The 24,147-nt window shown below is 32.5% G+C and overlaps 1 long non-coding RNA gene across 2 annotated transcripts; it reads left to right on the top strand.

Moving 5' to 3' along the window:
• Nucleotides 1-9,578: 9,578 nt before the first annotated feature.
• Nucleotides 9,579-22,288, top strand: LOC127832183 (uncharacterized). Of its 2 annotated transcripts, none has more exons than XR_008026727.1 (3): nucleotides 9,579-9,630; nucleotides 12,191-12,303; nucleotides 19,932-22,288. It is a non-coding gene; the product is annotated as an uncharacterized LOC127832183 (long non-coding RNA). The 2 variants fall into 2 exon arrangements; XR_008026726.1 differs by lacking the exon at nucleotides 9,579-9,630 and adding an exon at nucleotides 9,637-9,701.
• The last annotated feature ends 1,859 nt before the right edge of the window (nucleotides 22,289-24,147 follow it).

Consider the following 24,147-nt stretch of genomic DNA (forward strand, 5'->3'; position numbering starts at 1 on the left):
AATGTACCTATTAGTATGCCGTGATGGTTTAATGGGCTGAAAACTATTGTTTACTATCAGTGGCAAGGCTTTCGCAAAAAAACACCCTATTTATTGTTGGTTTTAACTTTTTAAATGCATAGTTCGCCTTTACATTCCTGCAGTTGATAACTGTCAGCAACAAGCGTACGAAATGAATTTGGCACTTGTGAAGTGGTTATTCGAGTAAAATAAATGTGCGTTGTATATGACTGCTAGAATAAAACACAAAGTACAATATAAAGAAAGTGTCCAGAAAAAAGTATTAAAACAAAACATGCGTCCATTGTATACAGATGCCCACCATAAGCACATTTGTCCTCAAGTTGACCGTTCACCTCGAAGTGTGATATTGACCTTAAAGGGTTGGATATGGGGTTTACAAGCGGAACTTTGAATTAGCTTGGTTTATAATCTACACAGTATTTTTAATTCTATCATTTCATTGCAAACTTATGACTGTGACAGATCTGTTCAAGCGGTGTAATTTTCCACCATCCCCCTTGGCATAACGAAGTCTATTGTATTCGTTAATAGAACATGTCCTTTACTCTTGTTTCTACTACATTAAACGTAAGGAATCATGTTCGCAAGAAGAAACCAAATAAAAAGAAACTCCAATCAACTTGCCTGTTTGTCAAATAATTTGACGTGTTCATAATTTCGCGGACTCAAATAGTCGTATATTCATGGCGCTATATACATATGGCTTTCAAAGGCTTAGATTCCACCCTGTCATGAAGACGCAATAAATGTCTGTAATGCAAACTTTCAAACATTTTTGCAACATGTATCTATATACTGAAATGTAAAATTTTATAAAAACGTTTTGTATTTTAAGTCTCTTTGCACACCTGTAAAGAATGAACCCGGGTCTTCTTGGTTTCAAAAAATGTATAATGATGTCCCTTAAATTTCAAGCTTGTATTTTATTGACTTCAGTGGTCATGGCCATGTCGTGAATATATTTTCAAAAATCATGCTTGTTTATTCTATTGGTGTGTTCCATTTTCTAGGTTGTTTCAAATACTAATATATAAACTAGTTAATCATCTAAATCAATCCCTTCATATACTTGTTGTGCAATCCAAAACCAAAACACATGGTCTGTCTAACAATCTGTAGAAGATAAAGAAAGAAAGATATTCTGTATGCCGATCTCAACAATTTTGATATTATAGTGTTTACTGAAACTTGGCTCAGCTCAACAGTTGACACTGACGACCTACTTTTTCCTTCTTATCATAAGCCGTTCAGACGGGATAGAAGAAACGATCCCCATGGAGGTATTCTAGTATACGTAAAATCCGATCTCTTTGCCATTGAGCGACCTGACCTACAAATTGATGATCTAGAATGTCTATGGGTCGAACTACGTATAAAGGGAAGGCGTCTTTTATCTGGCTCTTTCTACAGACCACCAAACTCTTCTCCTTATCTACTAGAATGCATAAACGATTCGATCTCACTAGCCGTTGACACCGGTATTGAGAACATTGTTATCACAGGTGATTTTAATATTGACATGAATAAAACACAGTGCAGGATCAAAATGGAGACCCTTCTTTTACAGTATAATCTCAAACAGATTATTAAAGAACCTACTCATTTTACTGAAACCTCGAATTCCATTCTTGACCTTTTTATAGTAACACCTTCCTTGAAAGTGCTAAAAAGAGGCGTTGGAGAACCCTTTCTTAACCAGCAACTTCGATTTCATTGCCCAGTCTACTGCGTCATAAACTTTAATAGAATAGCTGGATCTAATTTTAAACGTAAAATATGGCTATATAAATATGGGGACTACACTAATCTAAGACAACTTGTGCAGAATTTCGATTGGAACAGTTGTTGTGATAATAATATTGACATATACACTTCAAATTTCACACGTCAACTTATCAGTCTCTGCGAAGCTACAATCCCGAACAAAATAGTTACAATAAGAACAGCCGATCCTCCATGGCTACATACTAATATTCGTAAGGAAATCCGACGCCGCAAACGAGCATACAAAAAAGCCAAGGCTACTAATTTAGACCGACACTGGCACATCTTTCGCCAACAACGTAAAATTGTTAATAATCTTGTCAGATCAGCGAAAAAAGTGCACTTTGAAAATCTCGCTAAACTTATACGTGAAAATCAACACTCATCATCCGACTTCTGGAAAATAATAAAAAAATTCACAAATAAAAATACCACACAAAACGAGTTGCCTCCCTTAATTCATAATGGTACCATATATGAGTCACCCCTTGATAAAGCAAATATTCTTAATTCATTCTTCCAAACTCAATCTACTTTAACTACACCAAATACGCATATGCACAACCTACATTCCCAAGAGCCAGATTACCCCGTCCTTGAAGATCCAATTATTTCCCGTCAAGATGTCTTGGATTCCATTAAAGTGATGAAAACGGGAAAGGCATCAGGTCCAGACCAAATAAAAAGTCAAGTTCTAAAGCAAATTGCATCCGAGATTTCAGGTCCCCTACAAAATCTTTTTAATTTTTCTATTAGTAATGGTAGGGTCCCACGGAGCTGGAAAGAAGCAACTGTTTGTGCACTTCACAAAAAGTCTGATCCTCAGGATGTTGAAAATTACAGACCGATCTCTCTTTTAAGTGTTTTAAGTAAATGTCTCGAGAGAATTCTCCACAAATATATCTTTAACCATTTAAGGGCTATTGAATTTATAACCCCATCTCAATCAGGCTTCATTCCAAAAGATTCCACCGTCAACCAATTAGTCTCTGTGTATCACTCCTTTTGTAAAGCCCTTGACGAAGGTAAAGAGGTTCGAGCCGTTTTTTGCGACATTTCTAAGGCCTTCGACAGAGTATGGCATGAAGGACTTATCCACAAGCTCCGAATTAGTGGTATCTCGGGCAATCTTCTATCTTGGTTAAAAGACTACCTACATGAGAGGACCCAGTGTGTTGTAATCTCTGGCTGCCAATCTGACCCATTACCCATAAACGCTGGTGTCCCTCAAGGGTCTATATTAGGGCCCCTCCTCTTTCTCATTTATATAAATGACATTGTACGAGATATTCACTGTCCAATTCGCCTATTTGCAGACGACACCACGCTATATATCATCGTCGACAACCCTGTTGATGCGGCTAATCATCTTAACACTGATCTTGCAAAAATTCATTCCTGGGCTGATAAGTGGTTGGTAACCTTCAATCCATCCAAAACCGAATCTTTAGTTGTATCTAGAAAAATCAACCGCCTAATTCATCCCCCTCTCTTTTTCAACGACTGCCAAATCACTGAGGTTTCGTCTCACAAGCATCTTGGCTTAACTTTTTCTGATACATGTTCCTGGCATGACCATATTGAATCAGTCATGAAGAAAGCATGGCAAAGACTCAATGTAATGCGAACGTTCAAGTTTACGCTCGATAGAAAGTCTCTTCTCTCGATTTACACAACATTTATTAGACCAATTCTTGAATACGCTGATATAGTCTGGGATAACATTAATACACAAGATGAAATAGAACTTGAGAAGATTCAACAGGAAGCAGCAAGGATAATCAGCGGGGGGACACGTTTGGCATCCTTGCAAAACCTATACAATGAAACTGCTCTCGAACCATTAAAAATAGGAGAACAAAACATAAACTTACCCACTTCTATAAAATGTATAATTCACTAGCACCCCCATACTTGTGCACACTTATCCCCTCTAGCGTGGGAGAAAGATCTGCTTATCCACTTCGTAACTCTAACAACATTCGCAGTATCCAATGCAAATCACAACTTTTTACTCGATCTTTCCTACCATCAACTATAAACTTATGGAACAATTTACCAGAATCGGTGAGAACGGCTCCTTCTCTCTCTGCTTTCAAAGCAAATTTTAGTAAAGATAAGAAAATAATTCCCCAGCATTTCTACGATGGGGAGCGGACATCTAATATTCTACATGCGCGTTTACGAATGCATTGTAGCAGTTTAAATGAACATTTGTACTCAAAAAACATTGTACAAAGTCCATATTGTCAATGCGGTGCGATTGAAGACACATATCACTTTTTCTTCAATTGCCCCATTTATGCAGGAAAAAAGAGTTATCCTTTTTAACAATCTGTCTAGATTCTTACCCATAACTTTGCAACTTCTTCTTTTCGGTGTTAAAGACGGCTCATATGAAGTAAATTCATTAATATTCAAACATGTTCAGTCTTACATCCGAGATAGCCATAGATTTTAACCCATTTCTATCTCAGGAACAAACCATATTCTGCTAACGATGCCCCGTTCCCGCAACTGCTTCCTTTCTTACCGCAACTTCTCTAATTCTGAAACTTTACTCTTCCACTGCTATCCCTTTCCTTCTCCACTTATTAGCTCTTATGCTATCTACATTACTCTGTTATAATTTTTGTATTATAGTTTATATTAATTTTACATTTCTAACCAGTATGCAATAATCTATCACTGTAATATATTGTTCGTAATTTTGACATGTCTTTAAATAGTTGTTATACGTTTGGTTGTTTACACCATTACAGCAGCGCTTCTAACTGACAGAAGAGAGACATAGTATAAGCCTCGAGCTTCCTTCTCAATTCTGTCCAATTGTATTCTACAGCCTTTATGTAAAGCAATACTGCAAGTCTACCTGCCTAGCATATTGCTCAAATATAATATGTATGTTTGTATTGTATTGCTTATATGTACTTTCAATGAACTAAATAAATAGTGTTTAAACCAATCTGTAGACTGATTCTATAATGCGAACGTGTTTGAATAATATCGTAAATCTCCCAGAAAACGTTTACTCGTAAGACAAGTGTCGTTTAAGTGCAATCCACTCATAAAATTGCAGGTACATTTCACCATTACCACACAAGTTGCCATCGCAAGTCGTTGACTCGTTTATTTTTGTTAAAAAAAGGAAAATGCTCGAAGATCATATACTGCATAATGACATCGACATTGTTTTACCTCAGAAATGCTAGGTCAAATGACTACGTCAATCTAATCTAATCTAATCTAATTCAATGTTTGGTGAGTTGTCAAAACTGCTTATAGGGCGGATAAACACGACTCATGTTCGCTATTTTAAACCAACAGGACGAATACGGTGGATGAATGTTACATAAACTTATTCATCTATTTCACAAGGATCTGACAACGGTACCATTAACAAAGTTTGTTTACTGCGATGAATAAACACAAGTTCCCAGCCGGGGATCGAACCCACGATCTCCCGCACTCGAAGCGGACGCACTACCACTAGGCTATTTGATGCAGATACAGACATTGTGCGCGAGTAAACTCGTATTGATGCAGATACAGACATTGTGCGCGAGTAAACTCGTATTTGATGCAGATAAGACATTTAGCGCGAGTAAACTCTTATTTGATGCAGATAAGACATTTAGCGCGAGTAAACTCGTATTTGATGCAGATAAGACATTTAGCGCGAGTAAACTCGTATTTGATGCAGATAAGACATTTAGCGCGAGTAAACTCGTATTTAATGCAGATAAGACATTTAGCGCGAGTAAACTCGTATTTGATGCAGATACAGACATTGTGCGTCGTATAAACATATCTGCTTATTTTGATTCCAAAACTATGCGCATGATGTTTTTGTTACTAGAATTAAGATACAAGAGTAGAGAAGAAAATGAATTTAAATGGCACAGATCTCTATGTTTAAAATTATATTGTATCTACGACTTCTAATTGTTGAATCTAGTTTATTTGTATTCATCAGCGTTTTATTTATGTTGACATAAATGTATCATTGCATATTATTTTCAGCAACATAAACAGCTTCTGTCACTTAATTTTATACAGTCGAAGATTCGAAATAGGTTGATACAAACAGACACCATTATTTTTATAATGCGAAATAATCCAGAGATATCGCCTACTAATCGCATGCACGTATTATTCTGTAATTAGTTCAATAATTTTTTTATTGCATCAATTGAAATGCGTTTGTTATAAGATAGTGTTCAGCTCAATCTTATCGCATGCTAGTCCATATATAGCTAAGAAACGATTTGTTTACAATAGCTTTATATATATATATATATATATATATATATATATATATATATATATATATATATATATATATATATATATATGTTCTATTCAGACGAAATGTTATCCGCCAAAGAATAATAAAGGAACACATGAATATACATTACTCTTAATAAAATACAACAAGGCAGTCTGTTTAAACAAAAAATGCGGACACTCATTCAAAATTAGAATGGCAATGTGTGTGGTACGCGACATTAATCATAATGTGGTGCAGACGTATTACATGCCGATCCGGACATTTACCGAAACATGACAATCACATCGTTACAAATGTAGTAGGTAAAATTATTCAGTTTGCAATAAGGATTCAGTTTCTTTTTTTCACTTCACCAAGTTACACAGACATACACAACATAACATAATGTGATAAAACATAATCAAATAAGAGTGCCTGTGTATTGGTCATCAAAGGTGCGAAATCTATATCTTTCCGAAATGTGTTGATACATGTCGTTTCTTGGATCTGCTCCACGATATACGAAGTATGAATCAATCTCTTTTGGTTATATTGACTTGTATTTAACAAAACCTAACTTGATAGAAAACACACTGCCATTGTTGTTTTGGCTCTTTATGTACATTGTAAACGCTCGCTTTTACGATTATCTACGGAAATATTTTCATACACAAAGGCAGACATGCCAGATAAATAGGCAAGTTTTAAGATGAAAGCAAGTGTTGTTTTTCAATAGTCATTTCTAATGATTATATTTCGATAAGTATGCGTTATTTTTGGAATATCACAGATTTTTTTTTTACATGCAGATTGTAATCAATTATTTAGGAATTTATTGGCATTTTCATTAAACTTGGTTTCCTCATGTACAATTTTGGATTTTAATCCAATATTTGTTGAAAAAGGGTTCAACAACGTAATACTATACGTTCTCACATGATTTGGAAATAAATTAGCATACGCTGAATTCATGAGGTATAACAACATACGTTTTAGATTTTCCAGTTCTTTGGATCACTTTTAAATGTTCTCTTCTATTATGTTAATGAAACATACTTAAGATGTTTTACATGTTATTCGTTTGACAATATTCTTTAAGTGCATCCTTAACTTGATAATAGAATTTATTTTATTTTATCAAGTAAGGTTGTTGGAAGTGTCCGGCAAACATGTGTGCACTTTTGCAGGCCAAGTGCTCTAAAAGTTAACTATGTTTGTCCACTAAACAAATAATCATAATTTTAATATTAATGGTATTTTATGGCCAAAACACCAGTAACTCACACAATACATGCAATCCCAACCGGTAAGGTGCCACTTATTTGCACACATGTAAAGTTTTAAGACTACTCGTCCTTATTCTCGGAATTTATGTTCATGTAAACGAGTACTAAAACTAAATATTTTCAAATTAAACAATAAAGTGTATCTTAAATTTTGATTTGCTCTGGATTTGTCATTCATACTGCATACGGTCATAACCTCTCGTGACGATCACACTCCAATCTTAACATAAGTTTAGCCCTGCTGATACATTTGTTTTCATTATTATATTTTCAGTGCTAAAAAAGTCATTATGACATTCTATTATTAAAAAACAGATATTAAGATACAACTTTTTTTCCTATTTAACTTTCGACGCAGCCTCGCGGCCGTTTTTGAAAGAAATTGATGATAAGATTAAAGATATCAAACTTTGTATTTAAATATTCATATTTTGTAAATTATTCATATATCAATATTACACGCGTGGAATTATAATCGATCACTTTTCCCCTATACAAATAATATTGTTTCGTATTTAAACTCTACGTTTAGTCCAGAAGGACTTTAAAAGTTAAATAATTAAACGCAAGATTTTATGAAAGAGTGGACCTTGCAACAATATTACGTGTTTATGGTAATGTTTATTAATTAATTTATTTATTTTATGTAGATCTACGCGAATATAAGTATTTTAAATTAAAATCATAATTGATTTTTATGAAAAGAAAATTGCATCTGGATTTTGTGCGATTAACTTTTTATACATTGTTTTATTTAATATATATTCGAAATGTTATTTTTAAGTATTTATTTGGAAGACATGATAATGTAAATAACTTTTTAAATTTATTAATTATGGTAGTTTATGAAAGCAATTGTCTTCAACGAAAACAAACGAAGATCATGCAAGAAACGATGAAGATAATAACGCAAACATATGCCCGGTAAATTGAAATCACGAATCTCATTTTGCTCAACATAAGTATTCAACATTGTAAAATAAATATAATGTCAGGCCCATTAGAAAGATTTCAGACACTCCTCAGTCTTTATTTTGACGATAATTCCGAAAGGCCGAAACAGATATATATTTTTGGCGACGAGAACAATAAATTATTTGTACAGTCTGGCTATATTATTATGTCTAGGTAACTCATCTTCCTGGATTGTAATATCACTTTGAGTAGCATTTTTCAAAATTGAAGACATACTCTGCACTATCCAATTACGTAATATTTTACAAACTGACTACGAAAAAACGTATTTTTAAGCAAGTTTCAAAGCTGTTAAAAGCTTTCAAAAGTTTGCATATATTTTTGCATTCATTTTGTTGTATATCAGCATTACACAAAAATTCGATCCGACCAATTTATTTACCCATATATATAATAATATATATATAATTTTTCAACAAGTTTAACCACATTAATCCCATGTTTTTAGGTTTGATAACGTTGTTGTATGTTTTAATTTATTAACATTGTGGCCTGAGTTAATGTTTAACAATGACCATATGCGACTCGTTCTTTCGGTCTGTAATATGAACACTTTTTAATATTATTATTTGATCCTTATTGTATATGATATCCTTATTGTTCTATTTCAGTGTAGTATTCATCCACGATGTATACATGTTTGTGCAGTTGTTGTTGACATTTAAAACGATCGTTCATACCTGTTTTGACAATATATTTTAACTCATGACAATTCAAACTGAACATGTATTATCAGAATCGCTTTTTTTCGGCTTTATTCACATGTTAAATATGTATACATTCTATTTGGTGTGCGTGTGTGCGTGTGGGTGTGTGTGTCCATCTGTGTTGAATCTGCATTTAGTGCGGATTTGTAGTATGTCTCAACAATTATAAATAATTAACTTGATATATGTTCGCGACAGTGGGACGGATTTTGAACTACATATTCAAGGTGGAGAAGACCCACCATGCCCGATGAGTACAAACACATTCGTAAACATTCCATAATTTGTCAGAAATTATATAAAGTGGCAATTTGTTAAGCAATATATTATACAATCCCTTAAAAGGTACTAGTTCAATGTGTTTGGCATTGTTTGAAGTTCGTTATTTAATGCTTTAAATTGGTATATTTAAACATGGTCATGGTCTATTTGAGAGGAATATGCGTTCCAATACAAATGTAGTTAAATCGCTTAAAAGCCGCATTGATAAATTGCTTTACATGTGCGCATGCCGCGACGATAGCATATTAACACACACTTATCCAACCGATGATTGTGAGTGATGATGTGATTTAATTCGTTGAAGAGGTAGCTTTCGTTGCGAGTAAGTCATTACTGTTTTGGATCCGATATTTGTAATGCAGAATTTTAACAAATATTAAATATACTGATTAGGTAAGCAAATGTTTCAATACTTACTGCGTTTAAACAAACTTATAAAAGATGTTTCAGAATATAGTAATCAATTTTATGAGTTATATCATTTTATATGTGAAATCAGGTGAATGCTAGTAAATGTTAAGCTGGTACAAGTAGATTCGTAAGGGTTATATTTATATAAAAATATTGTAATGCAGAGGCTATATATTGTATAACTTTTAAATAAAGCTGAATGTGGGATATATTATGAATAAAATATATAAAAAGCGTATGAAAATGTATCATAGCTAGGCTAATTATATATAAATAACTATATGAAGAACAAATGTAGCGCTTATATCTGATAGGTTCTATCATACAGATATGTTAATATATCTAGACATGTATTATATGCATTTAAGCTTTTAAGCTTTTCAAAAATGCATGGATACTAGTGAAAGGCATGTCTATAAAGTTTATGATTGTGTGTGGTGTTTGTGTAAGATTCTATACTTGTTAACAAAAAATCTGTCAGGTTATTTATAAAGTGAAATTAACTAAAGTATTTTGAGACTAAACGTTATAGTATGAGTGCGTCTTATGGAAAAGCTTAAACTATAATCGGATATTAATATGTACGTATGTTATATGAGTTTGTGCATTGATTTCAGTTTATTTTTAGCGTATCTATAAAACCATTAATAAATTTAAAAACAACAACAACATTATGTTTAGAATTATACGTGATTTAAGATTCATGTACATGTGATGATAAGTTACTGTGCATTATCGGCATAACTTTTTAAACTCTATTAAACTACAAAGAAACTGATACATAATTAGTGAAGTTCATTTGTATAGTGTTTGGCAATTGAGTTATGTTGACATTTTCAAAAGAAATGAATAAGAAGGATTCAACTTTGATCATTTTTACTATATTCATACTACTGTGATTGTAAATGTAAATAATCGTTTGATAAAAGCTAAAAAGAAAGTCATGATGTAATACAAAAATTGATCTTTCATTTTTAATTCATTTTTTTTGTCAAACAATTTTTGAAAGGATAAATATTAAATAAATACTAATTATAATTACAATTGCTTATATTAGTATTTCATTATTATCATTTTACCATAGTATTAATATAATAACAAATATTATTATTAGTTATTTTATTTATAATAATAATAATAATAATAATAATAATAATAATAATAATAACATTATCATCATCATCACCATCATCATCATCATCATCATCATCATCATCATCATCATCATCATCATCATCATCATCATCATCATCATCATCATCATCATCATCATCATCATCATCATCATCATCATCATCATCATCATCATCATCATCATCATCATCCTCATCATCATCATCATCATCATCATCATCATTATCATCATCATCATCACAATCATCATCATCATCATCATCATCATCATCATTCTCATAATTATTATTAAGTATTAATTTTATTGTTATTATCATCTTTATTATTATTAGTAGTAGTAGTAGTAGGTTTTGTAGTAGTAGCTGTTGTTGTTATAGTAGTAGTAATAGAAGTTGTATTATAGTAGTAGAAGTAGTAGTAGTAGTAGTACTATTATTATTATTACTATTATTATTGTAATTATTATTATTAGTATTATTTATATCATATTCATAATTAAAACACACACATACTTAAACAATAACAATCATCATCCTCATAATCCTCATCCTCATCATAAACATTATCATCAACATTAACATCATCATTATCATCATTATCATCATAGTCATTATCTTTTCTTCATCATCATCTTCTTCATCATCAGCATCATTATCGCAAAATAAAAATGTATGTTTGCTATTTGCAATATTGATAATAATTTAAATGAAAGTAAAAAGGAACACAATAATAATCATAATAATAATAATAATAATAATAATAATAATAATAATAATAATAATAACAATAATAATAATAATAATGATAAAAATAAAAATAATAATAATAATAACAATAAATATATAGATAATAATAATAAAAATAATAAAAGTATTAGCATTTATTGTTATAAACATATTATTATTATTATTATTATTATTATTATTATTATTATTATTATCATTATTATTATTATTACTATTAGTAGTAGTAGTAGTATAATTATTATTATTACTTGTAATTATAATAATTATTATTACGATTCTGTTCGGTAATCTTGCGCAGTTAAGGGTCAATTTGTTTAAAAACATGTTCTTTTGTAAATTGAAAGCATAATATCTAAATTTATTATGAAAAAAAAGAAGTTCATGTGCTTATTAACACAAAAATATATGATTAATTTAGTGAAGAACTGTCCGATTTGATTTCAAAACAAACATGACTCACCTTGTAGCGTAATTACACATTGTGAACACACAGTAACAATCAATGTTCATTTCTGTTTTCATCGCGATTTATTTCTGTTGAATATTTCTTAATACAACGCTTGTTAATGTTCATGAAATATAATTTTACAGCACGGCGGCCAACATGGCCGCCACGTCAAGAAGACGTGACAAATCTCAAAGTTCCTTTCAGATCTACCCGCAGACTGCCTACTACTAACTAAAACACTGCATTTTATCCCCAGGTAAATTTACATAAAATTTACTTGTAATTTCCATTGGTCACCAAGGTCCGGGCTTATTACGGATTGGTTACATTGCACCTAGGGAATTGATAGCCCGAACTGTTCGAGTTCTTACTTGCTTATAGAATATTCTAAAACCTCATTACTCGGTGTGACATAAAACTTTATGTTATGTTTGCCTGTGAATGCCTGTGAATTATTTTATATGGCCTGTACACATAAGATTTTCTGTTGACCCCTTTCATGTGTACCGTTACAACGATAAATGAGGTAATAACAATCCTATATGTCAATAAGTTGACCTGTTCCGTTAATCAAATGTCTGTCAGTTATATAACCCCTCAATTTCCTAATCTTAACATATGGTATTAAACTTTTCAATTTATTTACCCCACACTATATCATGTTTACTTGCTTATTGACAAACCTTCCAATATTTTAACATGCACGAGATGAACTCTCAAATAGTTTGACCACTTTAACTTTTAACTTCTGCTTATGTATAAGATAGAAATATTGATGTAAATAATCTTTTAACATTTCCTTACATATTAGTAATTACAAAAGTTACTAATCAATTTCTCAAACATATTATTAAAATATTTCCTTATTATTAAATCTATCCGTACTTTAATTTCTATCATAAGAATAATCAATATGCTATAGGAATAAACAATATGCATATACCGTTATGTCACAACCTCATTTTCAAACTATCACAGTGTCCGGTAATCTTGCGCACTTAGCGTAATGACCTCATTTAGGCAAAATGTGGTTCCAATTAGGGACAAAAAACATTCCAGAAAATTATTTAAAAACTCAGTTTGTAAAACCATTCAAATTTAATATGAGTTTCTAGTGCAGCTATTTTCACTACAAATCAACAAATAATATAGTCACTAGAAGTAGTTTACAATTAATAAAAAAGTACCTGAAAAGTGCATGAAGTAGAGCACCTTACCATTAACAGGTTGAATTTTACTTCAATCATACTTCCATAGTTTACAGAAAATATCCAAACTAGGCCATTGCGCATGCGGAGATCATACCAAATGTTGTTTGCCAGAATGGTGGGAATTAATGACAATGTCGTCTGATGCGATATATTTTCAATGGCAAAAAATACCATAACTGATCGGATATTGTGCAATGGAATGCTAAATTACATGTTGGATTTATAAATTCTTAATTTAAAGTATGAAAACGCTAAGGACTGCAGGGAATTTGTGATTCATTTCGAGTTTATCGTAAGTAAGTAGGTCAGTGTTTACGATCAGTATATCAGTATAACAAATGAGTTAATATCAGAAATCAATATTCGAAATAAAACAATTTGTCATTGAATGCTTGTTAAAATTCTTTTTATATGATTGTCGCATTTTTCTTTTGTAAAATAATGATAATGCAACTAATGAACGATGCGCGTGTGTCAATAAGGGTTTCTTTGTTGGAAATACGTCCTACGTTCTATTATTCTTATGTCAGAAACAAAACAATGTATTAACATGTTATGAATAACTACCATTTTAAAGATTAACTACCAACAAACAATATATTCAATCTGTCGTGCTTTGTACTTGACAAGTCCACCATGCTATTATTTGAACCTATGAATGATGTTACCGTATTATGATATATGGTTCATTGAAAGGGTTTCTCAAGACTTAGCTGAAATATCTTGATTGCGAATCTAACAACCGACCAAACGTGTAACTGTTGAATAATAAGAGAACGGAACAAACACTTTAACGCAGCGAAAATAAATGTTTCGACGTTTACAGCTGCAACAATTGATTACCGATGAAATACATGCCATATACTTAAACATACCAGAGCCAATGAATATATCAGCACACCCACATACTACGAATCAAACCACACATAAGCAAACAACACAACAATATACGGTTAACTATAAAGTTATTTGTGTGGCTCCTCAAGTTGATGGTCTAGAGCTTGTGCTTCTCTGTTATATAATGACATGGCCGAGGAAACTTTTTAATGCAGGTTTTTTACATGCGTCAAAATCATATCATGTATTTACCAACGAGCTCGTTTACAGTAGAGTTAGCGATTGTGTTCCGCAATATTGCGATTATTAGCGATTGCGTTTTTAACCGTTTTAAACCGTTTTTAAGCGTTTGTTTTGCGTTTGTTTGCGCTTATTGTTCATTGCGCATGCGTAGCGATGAAAACCGATGAAAAGGCGGGGCTTATGTGCACTATATTTAGATATGTCCTATTTATAGATTTACAGCAAGCAATCCCAGAAATCGATTACTCCCGGATAACCGCCCCTGAATACTCGCGCGCGACGACTAATGGTACTGAAGAACAAATACTGGGACCTATGTGTTTGAATAGGTCCCTGAACAACAAAAGCAGGCGAAGCAATTTTATATAATATATTTGAAGATTCAAATTGTTTCTGTTATCAATATGATCATCACATAATAGTTCGTATTTTTTTAATAAATATTTTTTATCAGTTATTTGATGATTCAAAGAAACGAGGTTCGTATGCATGCGAAAAAAAACGCGTTTTTTATATCAAATTCGCGTTAGAAAGATTTTTTGTAAACGTATTAGTCTGTGATGTTGTTTTTAAATAATAGTGTAAGTTATCCTTACGTTCAAGCTTGGGTACTGTATTCTACTATTCCGGAAATTCAGTCATTGCGAAACTTTCGGCGTTCATTGTTTAATTAATGTCAACAAATACGTTAATTGTAAATGTATTTTGATTTGCGGTTCACGTTTTAACGTTGGTTAATGTAAGTAAATGGACAACAGAAAGACTCAACGCAGAATTCCAATTTTGAGCTGATAAAGAAGACCTGACATGCCTATACATGCACAATCAGTATTAAAGGCAGCTGTATAAATATAAATAATAGATGTGTATTTGTTTTCACGGACCTTTCCAAGAACATTATGCCACCTTAAAACTACGAGAAATAAGAGATCCAAAATTGTTTTCCGTTATTACAAAACTATGGAGAATCTTCTTTAAAACGATACTAGATTAGTATGAGGAGGAAATGATAAAACCAATCACTGAATTTGTTCGTGAATACAGGCAAAAATAAGACAATACAAAATAAGAACCTCGGATTCGCAATGATAGCAACTTTATTAAAAACATTAAATTAATTACTTTACAGTGGTTATATTTTGACAGAGGCCGTGAGACCCCTTAGTAATTTATGAAAGAATCGATTGATTAATAATGTCTTAGTGTTTAGATAAGTAATGATAACCTCCTTTACCCATATTTTCAAAGTTTCATTTCTGTTATACATATTTTTGTATTTATCACTTAAATAAAATGAAAGCCATGCCTTCGGCATCCAGCTTTAACTAATCGTCATTTATGTCATCGGTTGGCGCGCCGTTCTGAAATGTCAGATTGAGAAGTTTGTGTTTTTTTAATTGGTCAATTGTATTTTCTGAGCGGAGCTTTCGTTTTGCCAGAATTAGAACTTCAATTTTTTGATTGGGTCGCCGTTTTTTTGGGGCGTAGCCGTTTGTCAAATCTCGTCAAATACACATGATTACTGCCGAGTCGGTATATGTAATATCGAGGAAACCATTTTTCACTAAGAGTTGGGGTATCAGTGCACGTGTTAATATACGTCGCAGGTGCTTAACGACCCGTGAAGCGCAAATGATAACAGGCTGTAAAACATTACAGTAGACAATGAACAGTTAAATAGATTTATTTTGATTCATAATTGTGTGTGAGTTGTTAAATCAGGATATTTTTTATTCAATTAATATTTTGATTAATTACAACCGATATTTTTTAACTTGATTGCATAGAAAGCCAGGGGCTTATTGAGACACTCCCGAGTCCGTTTCCTGCGAAGATTCCCTATTATAACTGTTTCAACTCGATATTGCAACTGCCTTATATTCGTGTATTTTAGTTTGTGCGTTACATGTATTTATCTGTTTTAGCAAAATCAATGTTCATATGCTTCTTATAAGATACGGAAATTAAGAGCGAATATCGTATTGTTCAATTTGAAATTGCGAAAAATATTCATTTTTATTTTGAATGTACCTTTTACGGGTAAAAAAGAATATGAAAAAAAATCACATGCACCTGCATCGTCATCGTCATCATCATCATCGTCATCATCATCATCATCATCATCATCATCATCATCATCATCATCATCATCATCATCATCATCATCATCATCATCATCATCATCATCATCATCATCATCATCATCATCATCATCATCATCATCATCATCATCATCATCATCATCATCATCATCATCATCATCATCATCATCATCATCATCATCATCATCATCATCATCATCATCATCATCATCATCATCATCATCATCATCATCATCATCATCATCATCATCATCATCATCATCATCATCATCATCATCATCATCATCATCACTCGTATAGTATAGATAACCTGTATCTTTCTCTACTTTTTTGAAAGAATAACCTTGTAAACATGTTATATTACGATGATTTTAGTATCAAAATGATATTTTGTGCTGAACAATGTTTAAAAATGAATTTGATAAAAAAAACTATTTATCCTTAATAATAGCACAGGAAGCTCATCGTACATCAGTGTTATTTATTTCGTCCAACACGTTGACGTTCTACAAATATTAAGCTACTTTTTATGTTGGTAATTTTTGGATATTCCAAAGAATTTAGCCCCATATAAAAAGTAACTCTAAATTCTTTGCGCGTCTTATAAATTAGACAAGTATTTATTTTGATCGAGTGCGTTGTTGACACATAAATTATGAAATCATTGCTACATGCATATACGCGTACTACAATGCGCAAAAACGCAATTTACCCAGATTTATTTATTTATCCATTAAAGGATAAAATAATGTTTTATATTAATGTAATTATTTTAATATGAGCCGCGTTCTGAGAAAACTGGGCTTAATGCATGTGCATAAAGTTTCGTCCCAGATTAGCCTGTGCAGTCCGCACACGCTAATCAGGGACGAACTTTCCGCTTTTATGGTATTTTTTGTTTTAAAGAAGTCCCTCCTTACCAAAAATCAAGTTTAGGCGGAAAGTGTCGTTCCTGATTAGCCTGTGCGAACTGCACAGGCTAATCTGGGATGACACTTAACGCACATGCATTAAGCCCACTTTTCTCAGAACAAGGCTTATATAATTTTCTGTACGTTTATTTTACTCTTTAATTTACCACATACATATATATCTATATTTGAGACAATTGACCGTAAATTTACGAAGCATGCGTAAATTTTCATTGAATAAAAAACAACAACAAAAAACACGACACTTTTGCTGTTTCTCTCATTCTGCACGCTCACTGTTAAGGTGTTCTTAAAATATTGTATTTGTGAAATACGGTTTGCATCGACAATTAATAAAAACAAATTTCTTCGTTATCAAACACGAGAAATAAGTCGGACAATACAACTGTGAGCGTGTTTCACGTCGATCCCCTCATCTATTATTGAATTATATTTATCCCACAACCAGTGTATGTGTACAGATATGTGTTCAGTATTTTGTTTAGGATTTGCAATAAGAGATGATATTTCTTAAATAACATATTTTTTGTTGGATACACATTAAAAGTAAAAAATAATAATAACGTTCAAACTGAAAATGGATAACACACGGATATGCAAGGATCTATAAATAAATATTTTAGGACACACCTACCTCTGTTAGGCTCCGCCCATTCAGCGCTTTTCAGCGGTTTGGACAAGTGCGCATGCGTAGCGATTAATCGCTTAAAGAAGTGGTTGCGCAATTCAACGGATGAAAACGCTTAAAAACCGATGAAATCCATTTAAAACGCTTAATAACCGCTAAAAATCTATTATGCGATTAAATCGGTTAAACACGCTTATGTTTTGCGATTGTTTACCGATTAATCGCGGAACACAATCGCTAACTCTACTGTACTTTCATAGGTGTTACCTTGCATGTAAAGTATGAGTGAATTTTGGTAAATGTATATAAGTTAAGTACAGACAAAAACATTATAAAATCCATAAATAAGCAAACTTTACATATATCCACTAACATTATTCTTAAATGGCAATGTTATGTGAGTATATCAAGACATAATAGGTTGAAAATATTGTGCTTACTAACTCATAACTCAGCGCGATACAACCAAGTGCTCGATGTTAATGTAGTTATCGAGAAAGAATAATTCCCCTTCATGACTATATAATTGTATGTAATAAGTTAATTAATTGCGGCCGTTGAAAACATTTCGTACAATATTTCGAAAAATAAAGTTAACACATAAAACAATTCAGTGCTCCTTATATCAATAGCATAAGTTTAAACGCTAGATGTGGTCTGGTAACATAGATTTAACGCGATACAACAAAGTGCTCGTTGTTATTACATTAATTTCAGCGTCGGAAGCACGACGTAGTTCTCGTGATACATCGTTCTTCCGACGCTGCCCGAAGCCAGGCTCTTGTTCACTCGTAAATGTTCGGATTTCGTGGCGGGAATTCACATGGGATATATTGTGGCACAACAAATATTATTGTGGCATAAACATATTAAAATAAGTATTTTGCGAAATATTTGTTTTATTTTGAGTGTTTGTGTAACTTTAAACAAAAAAAATATCACGTTAATGTTTGAATGTCCTCCGACTAAATTTGACTGTACATCAAATTAAACAAAGTACACAACAAAATGCTTACAGACATGACGGTCAAAATACCTCCGCAAAACGCTTAAAGGTTAACCTCGTACGAAGCAATAACACGTCTTTGAGTTCCATATATCGAGTATGTCAAAGACAATCAGAGGTAAAGCAAAAAGCATGTAAAATTCCAATTGCCAAACAATGTAAAGAGTTCCCCTGGTACAATACCTTTGAAAAGTTTCGTCCGTTTCGGATTATAACTGATGAGAAGGAGGTAAAAGGGGCCGTCCGATAATAAAGTAAATAAAGTTAGCGAGAAAGAGTAGCTTCCCTTAACAATTACTGTATTCTTTAAAAAAATCTGTAAAGTGTCAATGTTTTGTAATTGGTAGAACTTTTTCAGCAGGTGTGGCCATAATTCTTATCTGTGTAATGGTTGCACCGGTTTATTTAAAAAGTATATATTTACGATTTTTCTGTTTTCACAAAGCTAAAATAACTGTTGATAACAATTCATATTGACTTTCACAATTTCTGTACATGTAATGGTACCCTAAATATGCACTCAGTCAATGAATCTTCTAAAATTGATTTACTTTTGTTAATCTGCACTATGTACTGCTTGTCCATGTGTGTTATTTCTCTTTGAAAAAATTGGAACCTGAAAACAACACATATTTTACCAAAAATTAGTATCTAAAGAGCCCAAAGTAATAATACAGCCGGTGAACCACAGAAGAAATAATTTTGTAGACTAATGGGTATATTATTATCCGATCCTATCGAAAGTGGGTTATCAATATAGATTTCAACCTCCTTCAATTAATTATTTTAGATTGAATATGTCGGATCTGATCGTTTACTTTACGTCTTCCAACACACTTTCGTCTATTATAAGTAAGACATTAATGCCATAAGGCCCAGTAATAGAAGTATATTTGAAACTAAAGTAAACTCAAATGTCTTTCAGATGCTGAAAACGGCCAACAACGTTTGGGGTTTCGTACACTTAACTATGAATACGACATAAAGCTTGAAAACGCTAGTCACTACATTGCAATCTCTAATAAGACTGCAACATGACGCGCGAAATCAATGACTGCCACTCTGCTATGTGCCCTAAGGCTGCTACATTAAAAATAAAAACACTGTATACCACCCTGCAATCTTTTCAACGATGGCAGCATGACGCAGGAAAATCAATGTCTGCCACACTGCAATCAATTCGACTGCTAAATAACGCATGGAAACAATGTCTTCCACTCTGCAATTTCTACTACGATTGAAGCACGACGCATGAAAACAATGTCTGCTACACTGATATCTCTGCTATGACTGAAGCACGAAGAATGAAAAATATCTGCTTAACACCTATTTATACTACGACTTCTACATTGTCCATAAAGCGTCGGCTAGACTGCATACTTCACTTTTAATGCAAGAAGTCACATAAAGACAACGTCTGAAAACATCAAACTACATTACTATAAATAAACTGTATATAAAGATCCAGTCAGCTGCATAACTCCAGTACCCCGCCTGGACTGTTTTATGTATCATCTTGAAAAATTTGGTTTACCGAAAAATCCTCGTCGTTAGCTTAATGGTCGATAATAACAATTTCTGCAAGAAATGCCAATTCCACTTCGACTGCTAGATAACGCATAAAGACAACATCTGCTACATTGAAAACCAATTTCTACAATTACGACTGCTACGTGGTTCACATTGGCAACGTATTTTAAACCGTATACTATATTGTAAATTTTCACGCGGAGATACCATCTGTTATGCAAGCTTTTTACTATTGTTTTTCTGTACATTGATGTACATTTAAAAAAAAATTAAACACAATTTATAAGTAAATGTCTACAGTCGCAGCCCCCGACATGGTAAGCCCATTTAAAATTAGAAACATAAGTGTATTTTTTTCTTAAAAGGTTGTAACGCATATTCCTTTAATTCTTCAAATCCATTAACTAATATCATTAGTTTTTCTTTATTTGTAACATTTTACTTGGGGTAATTAATACGGCTATTGAATATTACATGTTTTCAAACTTGTTTTGCGGTGTCCGCTGTAGATAATAGCCCATACAGTTACACAAAGCACTATAAATACTGAAGCTTAAAGTAAAAGCAAATTGTCTATATGAATGAAATGAGACAATACAAACCTGTATACTATGGTAATGGAAAGCTTAGTAACAAGAAATTAAATACACAATCTTATTCACAAACATAGTTAATCAGTGCGTTTTACGCCATATCGAGCATGACCCTGGTACGTCCATACTCTGACAACCCACTTGACTTTGAAACCTTGTCAACATGACCCTGGTACGTCCGTCCCCTTACAACCCACTTGACTTTGAAACTTGGTCAAAATGACCCTGGTACGACCATCCTCTGACAACCCACTTGACTTTGAAACTTGGTAAACATGACCCTGGTACGTCCGTCCCCTTACAACCAACTTGACTTTGAAACTTGGTCACATGACCCTGGTACGTCCATCCTCTGACAACTCACTTGACTTTGAAACTTGGACACATGACCCTGGTACGTCCGAACCCTTACAACTCACTTGACTTTGAAACTTGGTCAACATGACCCTGGTACGTCCATCCTATGACAACCCACTCGACTTTGAAACTTGGCCACATGACCTGGTACGTCCGTCCTCTGACAACCCACTTGCATTTGAAACTTGGTCACATGACCCTGGTACGTCCTTCCCCTTACAACCCACTTGACTTTGAAACTTCGTCACGTGACTCCTGGTACGTCTTGTTGAAGAGTGCAGTGGTACGTTGAATATCATTAGTTGCAAGATTTATCTGGTACGTCCGTCCTCTGGTAGGTCACGTGACTACAAACTTGGCGACGTGACTCTGAAACATTACCACTTGACACACAAAAATAATGTAAGGCATTAAAATATGACCATGTCTTTTTTAAAATATCAGCAAGTGACCGTAAAACAAGGATAAGCGTGACATAATGGCAATCATGTAATATAAATTTACCATCATATCGCAAAAAACAATCTTTTGATGTTTTTATTTCTGGATTGTTGTTCACATATGTTAAACAGTGACCCTTTCCTAGAAGATGCTTGACCATACATATTAAAGAGCAATATATTTAGACAATCTGGACGTAATTCCCCGGTCAACATATATATTCACTGTCACTGTAAAGCAACATCTTTTTCAGGCTAACCGATTTTTTTGTTTTAATATGAATGCTTCTTCTGTCAAACAGTAAACGACTGGGTGTATATGTAAATTTCAGTGTACAAAAGTATACAATAAAATACCAAAATACTCAGTCAAAAAATTCAGACACAAAATAACATGACAAGTTACCATTGAGATATTATTTTGCACATTTGCATTTGTATTTGTTTTTCTGAAGAATCACTTTAATATAAGAGAACAAAAATAAATACAATTTGGATATTTATTCTTTACTGTTGTCTGTAAAACTATAAACTATGGTTCAATTCATTTACAGCATATTTATCACATATGTTGATTTAGATAACTTAATACTTAATTGGTATTACCGTACTGACTCTAAGTATACACACACTTAATTTTTGGACACACACGTTTTTAGCCAAAATAATTATTTTTCGTGACTATAAATTTTCGGACAAACGGGTTTACAACCAAAATAAATGACGGAAATACATTCGTAAAACCAGTCGGACAAATGCCTTAAGGCAATGTCCATTACATTTGCGGCTTTGGGTAAATAACTATGTTTACCGGTAAAAGACACCCGACAGCTTAAGTTTATATATAAAAACAAATAATAATTATATATAGTAGTATTTTACAAGCACGTGCTGTTATTCGTCTTTACATATTGCATACTCATATCCAATTGTCAATTTAATTTATTTAGAGTGTCTCTAAATTTGTTTCTTAATTTTTTTGGACACTTGTATTTTGTGTCTATTGTTTTAATTTCAATTTTTGTACGCAAATAATTATCATTTTTAAGTGTCCAAAAGTTTAGAATTATTACGGTTTTTACAAAACATTATTTTTCAAAAGGAGATACAAATTTTATTAACTAAATTGAAGCTATACCATTTGTAGTAAATTGTTGAAACAATGTAAGTTAAATATTGAATCAAACCTTGTTTCAAATTTATTTGTAAGTCACAAGTGTTATTTTGCATATTTTTTCTAAGGAATCATATGACTTACTAGTTTTAACTGTTATTTGCAGTCCCAGGATATATGGAACAACGCCCTGACAACTTTAGCGGAAAACCCATGCATAAGGATTAACACAGTCCCAATAGCACCATAATAATCTGGCTAGTGGCCTTAAACACCAGACATTTTTAATGTTGAATCTAACCATCAAGTTTTCAAAGTACTGTTGGTAATACGTGATTTTATTGAATTAATTTATAACATAGGCACAAGTTCGTGAACTTGATATAATGTTAATTTTCTCACTGAGTGGCATCATGCTTAAAAATCTGACATAGATGTATTACAGTCCACAAATTTACTTTACGAATTTATTACCAATATTGCTAATAATCCAAGTTAATTCTTAGGGCAATAAGGTGAAGGACAAATACTTGGTTTAAACAGTATTTATTATTATAATGAACATATTAGAAGACATGTGATAAACATTCATACAATAACGGATAAGATAACAAGTTACTGAAAACTAATATGAATTCTTCTCCATAAGAACCAATATTTTAATTCTAAACTTTGAAATAATTTGGGCAAGATTTTTTTTGCACCTGATATATGATCCCAAATGCCCTTGGTCAAGTTAACAACTTCATCTAAACAAATCTTTTGAAAACAAACAGTTTTTAAGAATACGTTGAGTACATGAATCGACAGGCAATACCTTATATGTTACTCAAATTGACACAATAAAAAGGTTTCTTACAAATGCCTAGACAGACACAACATGTTAGGAACAGAAAATTAAGCTAAATCCAAATGCCCATAAGCCGAGAGAATGTCTAACTGCAACCTGCTCTTATCTAATATATTAAGGTTCACAATAAAACATAATTATTAACGTATGTACTGTATACCTGTAAATGTAACTTAATTAAGAAAGCTCCATAGTCCCAATACTACTACAACTCACTTGCATAATAATAATAATACGAATAATAATAATAATAATAA

Source organism: Dreissena polymorpha, chromosome 5, assembly GCF_020536995.1.
Source record: "Dreissena polymorpha isolate Duluth1 chromosome 5, UMN_Dpol_1.0, whole genome shotgun sequence".
Taxonomy (NCBI): Eukaryota; Metazoa; Mollusca; class Bivalvia; order Myida; family Dreissenidae; genus Dreissena; species Dreissena polymorpha.